This window comes from Cyanistes caeruleus, chromosome 1 (assembly GCF_971803275.1).
Source record: "Cyanistes caeruleus chromosome 1, bCyaCae1.hap1.1, whole genome shotgun sequence".
Taxonomy (NCBI): domain Eukaryota; kingdom Metazoa; phylum Chordata; class Aves; order Passeriformes; family Paridae; genus Cyanistes; species Cyanistes caeruleus.
The window spans coordinates 129,020,562-129,032,294 of NC_141701.1; the positions used below are offsets into that span (position 1 = coordinate 129,020,562).

Sequence of the window (11,733 nt, forward strand, 5' to 3'; positions counted from 1 at the left end):
AGGAAGTATTTGGAGTTAGTTTTGGCATCCTTAAGAAATACATTATAAGTGATCATAGTTGGACTTCGGCTGAGTTGCTTGAGAACTGCAGTGGCCCCAGAGGCTTCCAGTCCTAACAGTGGAGCAGTGGAAGCCAGACCACACCATGATTTACCCCCAGTCTGTCTTAATGGCCCTGGCCAGCAAAATGCTTTTGAGAGGCCCTGTTCCTCACTGGTGGACTGTCCAGGACAAAATTAGGCGACGCATTATTTGTCTGACTAGAATATCACAAAATAACACATGAATGTACAAAATAACACATGAAAACAAAACAAAATCAGATAAATTAACTTTAGAATAATAACATTAATATCAAATGGGACAGTGACATTGCCAAGAGGCCAATAAAAATAAAAAATCAGTATACCATTTAATGGGCTCTGAGGGGCCAACATAAGTGACAAGAAACCATTCCCATGTTATGCCATTTTCCTTTTCAAGGTGTTTAGGTTAGCTTCCCTGTGCTTTCTCAGAGCTCCACTCAACATGTGTAATGGAAGAAGAAAAAGCTAGGGTTCACAGAAGGGCAGTTCTGCTGAAGGCAATGAGAACCTTGACACTTTAGAGGATGTGGCTCTGATCTTACCCCTGCATAACAGATAGCAAAAGCAAAATGACAGCCTGTAATCTCAGAGTCATTCTGAATTCTCATTGTTGTCCTCAGAATGCAGGATAGAAGGATATTGAAGAGATCTTCAATAAATGCAGGTTAATACAAGCCTAACTTCTCAAGAATTTATTCATGATAGTTCATCTTGGCAGAAAGATGCAAAGACTTACAGATCCAAACACTCTGCTCTGCTCTTCCTGGCTGGGAAGGTTGTGGCGAAAGCTTGTTTCTCCTTTGTACTGGCTTTCTTGTGCTTCACCATTTTTCTTGTCTTTTGGGGTCTTTTTTTTATTATATCCACTACTGATCTACCAGAAAAATAAGCCTTTTTCCTGAAATGGCAATGAATACTTGGGTTCCAGTGAAACCTCTGGGATAAGATGTTGGTCATTCATAACCATGTGTCTTTAGGATCTGTGGAAGGTATTGCTGGGACTCTGAACCCCACAAGTGGTTATGGAAATTCTTCTGCTTATTAGTATTTATCAGCAGAGGAAGAGGTCACCAGAGCTTCTGTTTGCAGGGCTGGCACCTGACATTTCTGAAAGGTCATTGTTGATACTGGTAGTGAGTAATGACCAATCTTTCAGCCCACAAGGCACACTCCCATCTTTCTGCCACCATCTGCTTTATCCATCTTGTTTTCCTGCAAATACCTTGTGTCTCAGCTGGATCCAGCTGTTTCTCTGGGACACTTGGATGAACCCCGAGGTCCAGACTGCAAACCCAGAACAATGTTTCAGACAAAGAACCAAGGCTCTTTATAAAATTTTCTTGGAGCATATGAGTGAGCTACACCAGTAATGACTTGTCTCACTGTTCAGGTGATTCCCATTCCCTCATCTGTATTCCTCACTAATGCCCTGAAATTTACAGATAAAAAGAGGAACTACAAAGAAAACAGTTCGTTTCTCTGTGCAGGTCTTGGCAAAAACACATTTTACTCTTTATTTTAGCCTAAGCACTGTGAACTTCACCTGCCTATTTATCATTGAAAGTACATCTCTTCATGTATGTTAGTCTGGAAGCCTTCAACAGAACTTTTAGTTGCTAATAGCTACCTCTTGGGAAAATGTCAGTTCATAGTACTTTCCTATATGTAAATTTCCTTGTTGAACTTCTGAAAGGAATATATAATGCCTTAGGGAGAAATGTGTAGATTTTGCCCTAATTGAAACTGGAACTTTAAATGGTTATATTCAATTTAACCTTTTGTGATAATGGTGCCATAATTCCTGACAGGGACAACACAATATCCAAACACTACAGCCATGATATTCAAATAATCTGTAATAACTGATGCAAATAATTGTAGTTTTGCTGATTCACCAATTTTTCCTTATATCCCCACCAATAACTATATTATTGCATCTTTATTCATCTTTAGATTAGATGTAAAAGTAGTTTAAAATGCAGTGACAGCTTTGGGTCACTTTTCTCCTCATTGTAGGGTAGGTGTGATATAGAAGTACCAGTGTTGCAGTAGATATAAAAATTTAAGAGCATATGTATAGCAAGATGTATCAGCAGAGGTAAAAATTCTTTAGGTAAACTAACTGGTGTATCTTAAAAAGTTATTTGAGACCTCAGGCACACAAAGCCTTCGCCAGAGGCTGTCACAAGAGGGTTTGAATGTCCCCAAACTTGTCCCCTTCTATTATGGAATTTAAAATACCCTCATAATGCCTTAGATCAACAACCCTTAGAGATCAACAATGATATACCCTGACCTCAAATGAAAATCAAGATTTTTATTCATTATTAGTAAAACTGCTATAAAATTAGAGCCAGACTCAAGAAAAATGCATTATTTCCACATAGACCCATATTTCTTGAGGTAGAATTGAAACCTACATCCAGCTGTAGCATGGGCTATTCTGCCAAGTGGGAAAAAAATGCTTTAAATGTATGTCATGTGCATTTGATTTAAAACAATCTACTCACAGGATTTTTCACACTTTATATGACTTATATAAAAACATTGACATAATAAGAACTTATAATATTTTTCTTGGTTTTTTGCCCACCCCATAAAATATTCACTTGCTTCAAATAATTTTATAGGAATGTATGCTTAGGATGAAAAAAAAAAGAGCAGTGGGAGTTTGCCTGGAGAAGGATTGAATGAAAAAACTGAGAAGGAACTGGCTGAAAATAAATATTAAATAGATGGTTTTACTTTGCAGTATGCACTGCAACCAAAAGAACATTTTTTAGCAAAAACTTAATACATGAAATCAAGAAAGTACTGACCAAAATAAGTATTGATCCAAGAGGGAAGAATGTCATGTACGAGGTTATACTTATCCAATTATTTGGAGATTCTTCCAGTGTGATACAGAAATGATTTGGTAATTGGAAAAGTTACCTTACATTCATCTCTTATCCTGCAGTTTTTCTTGCTACTCCCTAACTCTTCATGTGTGCTTCCAAAGTCCATCCAGGTCTGCCTTGTCATTATATTCTTGCTTCACTGAACTCAAGTATTTGTTAGAGTATTTTTAAATACATTGACAGGCATCTTTGGTATGTAAGATCTAGGCTGTATGTCCAGTACATCTGGGATGCTGTTCCAGCTAAAGTTATAAGGCAACAATTGATATGGCTTTTTCCCCAACCCAAAAGTTTTGACTGAAACTCTGTAGTATATTTCAGTTTCTTTAGCAATGTATATTTAGCTCTACCCACACAATTCTCCTTTTAAATTATACTAATAGTATTAATCTTACCCACAAAAGTTATTTTCCAGGTTATAAGGACTGTGAAAGCTGTATTCTGTGTTAAAATATTATATATAGAGAAAGTAATTCTAAATTTCTGCTTTAATTTTGCAGGCTATGAGAAAAGTTTTAGTCTGACATAAATGTATATGATTCTTTTGAAACCTTTGTTTTACAGCAGGGTAGTATTCATCTCAAGCTTTTGGCTGTGTCCAAGCTGTGCTGTCTCCAAGATTATATAATTGCATATTTTCTTATTGTACAAGCACCGCTGCAAAGTCCTCCAAAAATTGCAAACACTTTTGAAAAGACATTTCACAGCTGGGCCTAAAAGGCTAAAAGTTTACTGTGCTACTGTGTGACATGCTAATCCAGAGATTCATAATGATGTAGCAAAATGGCAAGGAAGTGTTCTGCTTTGAGGAGTGTTCTGTAGTGAACTAGGCATTCCTGCAGTGTGGTTGCGCTCATCTGTTGGATGGTGGACCAGTGGCCAAAGCTGCTTCATTTAGTCCCACTATTCAGCACTCAGAACAGCAGGAATGCTCTGCTATAGTTTTTATCCCTCTGCTTTCTTTCACTGCTTTCCAGTTGTTTTTTTCTGCTTCTTTGTTCCACAGACTGGAAATATTTGATTTTAACATGACAGTATTTCCTGGCACTTAGCAAGTTTTTTTTAAAATATTGCTGGTTTTATCTTCTTATCCATTACTGAAAACAGAGCTAGTAAATGAGTAAATGAGTGTTGCTTCAGAATGGTAAGGTTTTCATTTAACTTCAGTATTTAAAATTTGATAATAGAAAATAAAAAAAAAAAACCTAAAGCCTTCACTATCAAGTATGAACATTGTGACATGACAATTGTATCCTGGGCTGTATCCAAAGCAGCATGGCAAGTAAATCAAGGGAGGGGATTCTGCCCCTCTGCTCCCTCTGATGAGACTCCACCTGGAGTGCTGCATCCTGCTCTGGGTCCCCAGTGTTAGAAAGATGTGGACCTGTTGGAATGAGTCCAGAGGAGGCTATGAAGATGATCAAAGAGCTGGAGATATGTCCTATGAAGATAAACTGAAAGAGCTGGAGGTCTTCAGCCTGGAGGAGAGAAGGCTCTAGGGAGACATTTATTGTAACCTTTCAGTAGCTTACAGGGTCTTACAAGAAAGGTAGGGACAAAGTTTTTTACCAGGGTCTGTAGTCACAGGAAAAGCTCAATAGTTTAAAACTGAAAGAAGGTAGATTTTGACTGTATATTTAGGAAAAATTTTTTACTGTGAGGTAGATGAAACCCTGGAACAAATTGCCCAGAAGTTTTGGATGTCCCATCCCCAAAGTGTTCAAGACTAGGCTGGATGGGGTCCTGAGCAACTTGGGCCCCATCTGGGGCCAGTGGAAGGTGTCCCTGCCCATGGCAGAGGGGTTTTGAACTAAATGATATTTAGAGGTCCCTTCCAGCACAAACCACTCTATGATACTTTGATGGGTGCTGAGAGCCTGATGTAATTCTTATGTGAGCAATCATTGCTTTGTTACACTGAGATTATTTCAAGAGTGTATCCTTTGAATAGAAGGCAATTAACTCATTTTCCAGAGTCACAGTGTGATCCACTCTCTGTGCTGCATTATAGCTGAAGTAAAAATTTAATTGCATGTGTTGTTTCTTCTTTCACAGAAAAAACATAAAAGTAAATTTTCTTTTAATTTCAATTCCACAGAAGCTTAAATTGATCTATGCAGGGGCAGATGTTCTCATTATTCACCATCTCCTCCATCTCTAAACCCCTTCCTTTAACCAGTGTTAAAGGGATACAAACTGTCTGTTTGTATCTCCAGAGCCTGAGGTGCAGAGGCGCAAAACCTTGTCCCTCAGGCACTGTTTCTGGGTAAAACAGAACGATATTGCCAAATTCTAAGAAATGCAATGAGGGTCCTGTAGATGCTGAACTCCAGAATTGCTTGGTATGCAACCCTTCACGTACTGCTGTTAATGTTTTGGGCTAAAATACTTCACAGAAGACATTTGCAAAAGACTGAGTTTTTTGAAACAAATTACACATTCTGGCTTGTGTAAGTATTCCAAGCTTTGTCTGCCAGCAAATCCTTGCTAGTCTCTTCCTGAAATTTTCTTTGCTTTTACTTGCAACCTCATAAAACCCTTTGTCCAACAGCCAAGATGGTCATTAGCAATGGCTTCCTAAGCTTTGAAGTTGGGGGATTTTTGGCTGCTGGGATTTTTTTTGGCTACTAATAAGCAGTAGGTGTCACCCTCAATTTAGTCATTAGAGGAAGCAGAAGTACAACACCCACCCATATCTACATGTAATGCAAATGAGATTTGTGTCAGTGCTCAGACAGATACCTCAGCACTCCCCTCCTAAGTTATGCCCTGCAGGTAGAAAGGATCAGCTCCTCTAATTCCTTTGATGCTTTACTGTCTTTTGTTTCATAAAATGTTCAGCCTTTCCTGAAAATCTGGATAATTTGGCTCATATATTTTTTAAGTCATAGATACATAATTTTCATTTGAATCATATTTCTTGGGTTTTTTGTTGCTTTTTTTTTTGGTGGTTTTTTTTTTTCTTTCAAAATATTATTGTCTCTGTCGTATAATCCAGTCTAAGAACCACCATCTTCAGTTTCCTCACTGGTGTGTATGATGACGTTGGCTGCTCAGATATGTGCTGTGGGGGCTTAGAAAACTTTGTGATTACCTTAAAAATAGACACAGGCAAGTTTGTAGCTACTTTCTTCCTACTTTTGTCCAGTATATTGGAAAGGATTTGGTTAAAGGGAAACCTAAGGTAAAATAACCTCTTTTTGCTGACTGGTTTTAAATGGAAAAATGAAGTGTTGCAGCTCCCATGTAATCCAAATGAATCAATAAAGCAGAATTATTTGGTCATTTTCTCTGTGTAATCTGAAATTGCCTATTTGCCATGGCTGATAGCTTCAGTTTGTTAACATAGCCACACTCAAGATGTAGTTCACAATCTCCACCAGGCAACCTAATGGAAACTGTGATCTGTTACAATAACAACTGAGCAGTCATCACACAGCTTAGCATTTGGGTCTCCAAGACTCCCAAAATGAACGAGATAAGCAAGTGTCCTAGATACCTGCAATTTTAATGTTGCAATGTCTTTATGTGCCTGACACCAGAAATTGAGAATTCAGAATTTTTATTTCTCTGGGGACCCTCACATGGAAAGGAATCTTAGACAAAACATTGAGGTGCTGTACAAAGGTAAGCCACAGGGAGTACAGGAGTAGAAGGCAGTAGATACATCTTCTGCCTTGCCTCATCTCCCTGGGCTCTTGGCTAGAGGCTGTAAGGAAACCCATCTCTCTGCCTGGGTCACCAGTTTTCTAGCATATGAGAAATAATTGAGCAGCAATCACCATTTCTATTGGAAATGCCAGGATATCCTGGTGCCACTTAAACCATTTCAAGACTACCGCAGGCTAATGGCTAGAGAATGTACTGGAAATAGGAAATAGGAGGGACTAGCTCTACTCCCATCTCAGACATGAGGATTAAACTCCTTGCATTTCCTGTGCCTGATGGGGTTATAACTACAGTTCTGGTCTGCACAAGACTTGAGATGGTAGAAGTGTGATATACAGCTCATTCCTGTTCCAAAGCAGTAGCCTAAATTAGGAACCCAGGGGTAAAATATCCCACTGGGAGTGAGGGGATAATATACTTTCCTCAAAACTATCTGCATGTTTGGCTACACACACACAGACCTGCAAGCTCCTCCCTGGATCCAAGCACCTTAAACACTCAGCAGCAGGATCTGCTGGCTTGCCTGTGCCTAGCTGAGTGCTGTCTGCCCAGTGTTTCCCAGTCCAGAGGTAATGCAGGCAGAGCAGGTTGGTGCCTTCTGTGCTGAATGGCAAGGCACTCCCCAGGAGGGGCTGCAAGCCTTATCTAGGTAAGAAAACATAGAGACCTTGTGGTTTGAGGTGTGTACCCAGCCAGTCATCCACCCTGAGAAAGCTTCATGGAGTCTAAAGGAAGCTCTCAAAAGAACCTGTAGCCTAATAGGAAGGTTGCAAGAGAAGTTTCAAAGTTTCTGAATATAATAAACACACTGAGAAAGAGATTTTAGCATCATACTTCTGCATTTAGCTACAAGTCCTCAAATTCCTGTTTTAAAAACCATTTTTACAACCATTTCTTTATCCAAAGATATGTCAGCAGTGAAAGACGGCACTGCAGATTTATTAGAGCAGAATAATCAAAGTTTTCTTTTTCTTTCTTTTTCTTTCTTTTTCTTTCTTTTTCTTTCTTTTCCTTCCTTCCTTCCTTCCTTCCTTCCTTCCTTCCTTCCTTCCTTCCTTCCTTCCTTCCTTCCTTCCTTCCTTCCTTCCTTCCTGCCTTCCTGCCTTCCTGCCTTCCTGCCTTCCTGCCTTCCTGCCTTCCTGCCTGCCTTCCTGCCTTCCTGCCTTCTCGCCTTCTCTACTGCCTTCTCTACTGCCTTCTTTTAAATCTTCCTCTTACACCCTGCTTTCTGACTAAATTTGACTTCCCTTGTTGGTCTTGTGGAAATGGCTGTGCAGGGAGAGCTGTCTCCACTTCTGGATAATGGTAATTGTAACTAAAGACATGTTCAGCACAGTACTACACCTGTAGACATCTGGGCAGAAACAAAAGAGATGTCATTACATCAGAGTAGGATGCTGTGTTTATCCTCAGATAAGTTTCAGGTATAATCCCAAGGTGTCAGTGGTATTACTATTATAGCTGAAGCAGGAGGAATACCTTAGCACATAATGAGCTACATAAATGCTACATTTGCAAAGAAAGAACAATATTCTAGTTTAAATAACAGTCAGAAATCTTGTATATAACTATTATAAGCAACAGGAGCTGAAGAATTAATACAATCATGGAAAAGTACTGGGGTTTAGCAATTTGCTTATGACTAATATCTAATATTTAGATATGGGTATTTTGAAATTTAAATGCATGAAGCATGTTATACTAACTTAACTTGAGTAAGGACATCATTGGACCTAGGGAAAAAAGCTAAATATTATAGGAACAGGAATCAGCATAGCACCTAAAACCTGCTTGGGAACTTCAGCAAGTGAAAAGATTTTGGTGTAATTTTAAACTGTATTACATTGCCATAATAGTCATTCTTACATAAGCTCTGGTGATCCCAAGAACTATCCATACATTATCTATAATTCCTGTCATTTATGGTAATAAGCATCATCTCAGAAAAAACTCATGCAAACCTTAAAACATCTGCAATACCTATTCTTAAAACAGCTGAAATATTATTGCTTCTCCATCTGTAACTGTAAAAAAATAAATAAATTTCAAACTCCCTTTAAATTTATTTGAAAATTATGTAGCTGAAAACTAATTTCCTGACCCCTTTGTAGTGTGGCCCTGTAGTGTGGCTGTGGTCAGCACAGGTCAGGTGGTCCTGAGCAGCCAGAAGAGGCCATGGAGAGCAGCCTCCCTGGGTACTGCCATGGAAGCCCACGTGTGGTTGAGTCAGGATGTGAGCATGCACCAGGGAGCTGTGGGAACTGAAAGTGGTCAAAGAAGAGATTTTTAGGCCTCAGGCACTGGCTTGAGCCTGTGGGAAAGTCAAGTATGCAACTTTCTCTCTCTGGCCTGAAGAATCATGAGGAGATATCCAAACAGTCCTTAGAGACGGAAAACAACCTTTGCAGGTGTTGTTTGCTCCTTGTTGTTTACTTGCAAGAAACAGCCAAGGGATGTTGTTCCTAACTGTCCAGTGAAGGTGATGTGTTGGTTTGATGACCAATGAAAGCTTTACCTTTTCGGACCTTCTAGGAACTGTCTATAGAAGATCTGAAAGAATTAAAAGTGCTGTCTTTTGCAACTAAGGCTAGAGAGTCTGTGTCATCACTTTTGCCATTCCTAATACAGTGTGACAGGGAGCAGACTCATTTCTGCTTCCACCCTCTGCTTCTGATAGCATAGCTCCAGTGCTCTGGGCTGCCCAGCCTTCCTCCAGCTGCAAGCACGCTGCCCATGGGCTATTGTGTCTGTGTAAAAAGGTGATCCTTCTTACACAAAAGACCCAAAACAGCAGGCACTTGAGCATACTGCTTTGCACATCCCAGCTTGGCTGTTGTGTCACTCACTCCTGAACCCCATCACTGGATGATGGGATCAGAGCCATGGAGATGTTGATTTGTTCCTCTGTCTGGAGACTGATAGGGTCCATCTCCTGGGGTTCCCCTTGTGTGAATCTTTCTGACTCCCTCTTGTTTCTGCCCTGCCCATTGACCAACACTTTGTATTTGCATGTACCTTTTAATTTCAATGAGATATCATCCTTGATCCAGTACTGATGCCAGCTTAAGTATGCTGTAGTGTTATGGGCCAGTCTTATGGTTAAAGTAGAAAAAAACTCTTCTTAGTCAGGGGCTTTATAGTTTGATAGTTAAAATATTGTTGTTCAACAATACTTGAAATTTTTGCCACTGAAAAAGACAAAAAAGGTGCTGGATTTTATATAGCATGTCAGCCGTTCCTGTGGTTACAGCTGGCTAAAAGAAAAATTACTAGAAATAAATAGACTAGCTAAGATTCATCATGGGAAATAGTTCTTACTCATTTACTCATATGTAGTATCATATGGTGAAGTCATTTTAGTTAACACAGGGGAAAATACTGTGTTAAATATTTTACAGATGGCTTATTTTTTAATTAGGAGAGACAGGAACAAGAAACATTTTAAAAAGCTCCTTCAGTACATAGTAACAAATGTTCAGAAAATCTCATGAGGATAAGATTTACCTGCATCTACAGCTGTAACCCAGCATGGTGCTGCAGGCACTCTTGGCACAAAGTGCAGGAAAAGCAGACATATAGCAGGTAAATCCAGCTGATGTTGATTTTGCTTATGCTTTCTCAGTCACAGTATCATGTTCCTCTGCTATTGGTAGGAGCTGTTGTGTATTTTACAGCTGTCGATAATTTGTAAGGCAAAGTGCTTCGTTTGCCTACTTGATACTAAATCCCTACAGATGCAGCAGAAGTGATGAGGCTACCAAGAGCAGAGGCACCCACCAGCCTGGCTTTACACCACGCTGCAGAGCACTTTGCAGTACAGTGTGTACCTGCACATACTCCTGCTTGTATGTCTGCTCGCTGTACAGATGTCCAAAAGCCATTGTTTATATGTTCTTCATTAAGCTTTATTGTTAGTTTGAACCAATACAGACTGCAGGGAAGAGCCTGGAAAATATGCAGACAATTCCAGGCATTTTGCTCTGATCTAGGTGTCCAGTTTTTGCTTGAATTATCTGCCTCAAATACTCAAATGCAAGTTTGTGGCCCACTGTGTAACCACGTATTTTTTCTGTAACATTTGAGTGTTGCATTACCTCTGTCACAGCAGAAAGGTTCTGGGAAGATTCAGACAGTAATAGAACTACTTCCTATTAGAGACAAATCCTCTGAGCCCTGTCTGCCATCACTTTATGTTTTTTGTAATCTGAGTGACACGACTGCAATGATCCCACTGGATCACATGTGCTACATTGAAGTGGAAGTGCCACACCTTTACTACATTTTGACATTACATATTTCTGCTTTAGATGGGGACAATATCTCGTTTCCCCTCTGAAAGTGGGTGCCCTTCCAGACCATTTAAAGATGACAAAAGCTGTTACAACGCTGTTGCTGAGACAAATGTTATACAAGTTACTGTGTTATTCACTGCATGTCAGCTGGACTAAGCATCCAGGTCCCTGTGCCTTTTTCCCATTAAATTTATGAGTTTCAAATGTGTAGGGTGGTCACAGGATTGTTTGTCCATGTAGAAAACACCTAACTTCTAGTTTTCAAGCTGTCTGAAAAACGAAGGTGTGTGAGTGCTCACTGTGTTACTGTGACTGAAGGTGATCACAGCCACATGTCCTATGTTGCTCAGCACATACACCTCGAGTGGTCTGTGAGGCATCAGAAGGCAAAAATGTGTATTGAAAAAAGCTGCATTTCTCACTTTAATGCAGAACTTACATTTTTATAAAACTTAAGATGATGTGTTAATGCAAAGAGCTTTATTTGCTTGAACTCCCACAACTGTGAAGCAATAAGATTTTACCTGATGGCCCCTGGATAATTTTCCAGATAAGCCGGATATATGTTGATGTAGAAAAAACCCAGAGAAACAAAAATTTGCTGATCCAGTTCTCTTCAAACCTGTGGAGTCATGTCCATGCTCTTGCTCCCCAGTACCTTATGCTGAAGCAGTCAAGCTCGATGGCCTGAGGCTTACACTGCTGTGTCTATCCACAGCCCAGCCACCCAGCTGCATAATGGAGAGTGCAATCCCATGGTGTTCCCAGTTTCTCTTTTCCTGCCAC

General features: G+C 39.8%; 1 protein-coding gene across 2 annotated transcripts in view; it reads left to right on the forward strand.

Annotated features, from left to right (window-relative positions):
- The window catches only part of CALCR (calcitonin receptor), a 157,288-nt gene that overhangs the window by 75,566 nt on the left and 69,989 nt on the right, over nucleotides 1-11,733 (forward strand). The window lies entirely within an intron of this gene.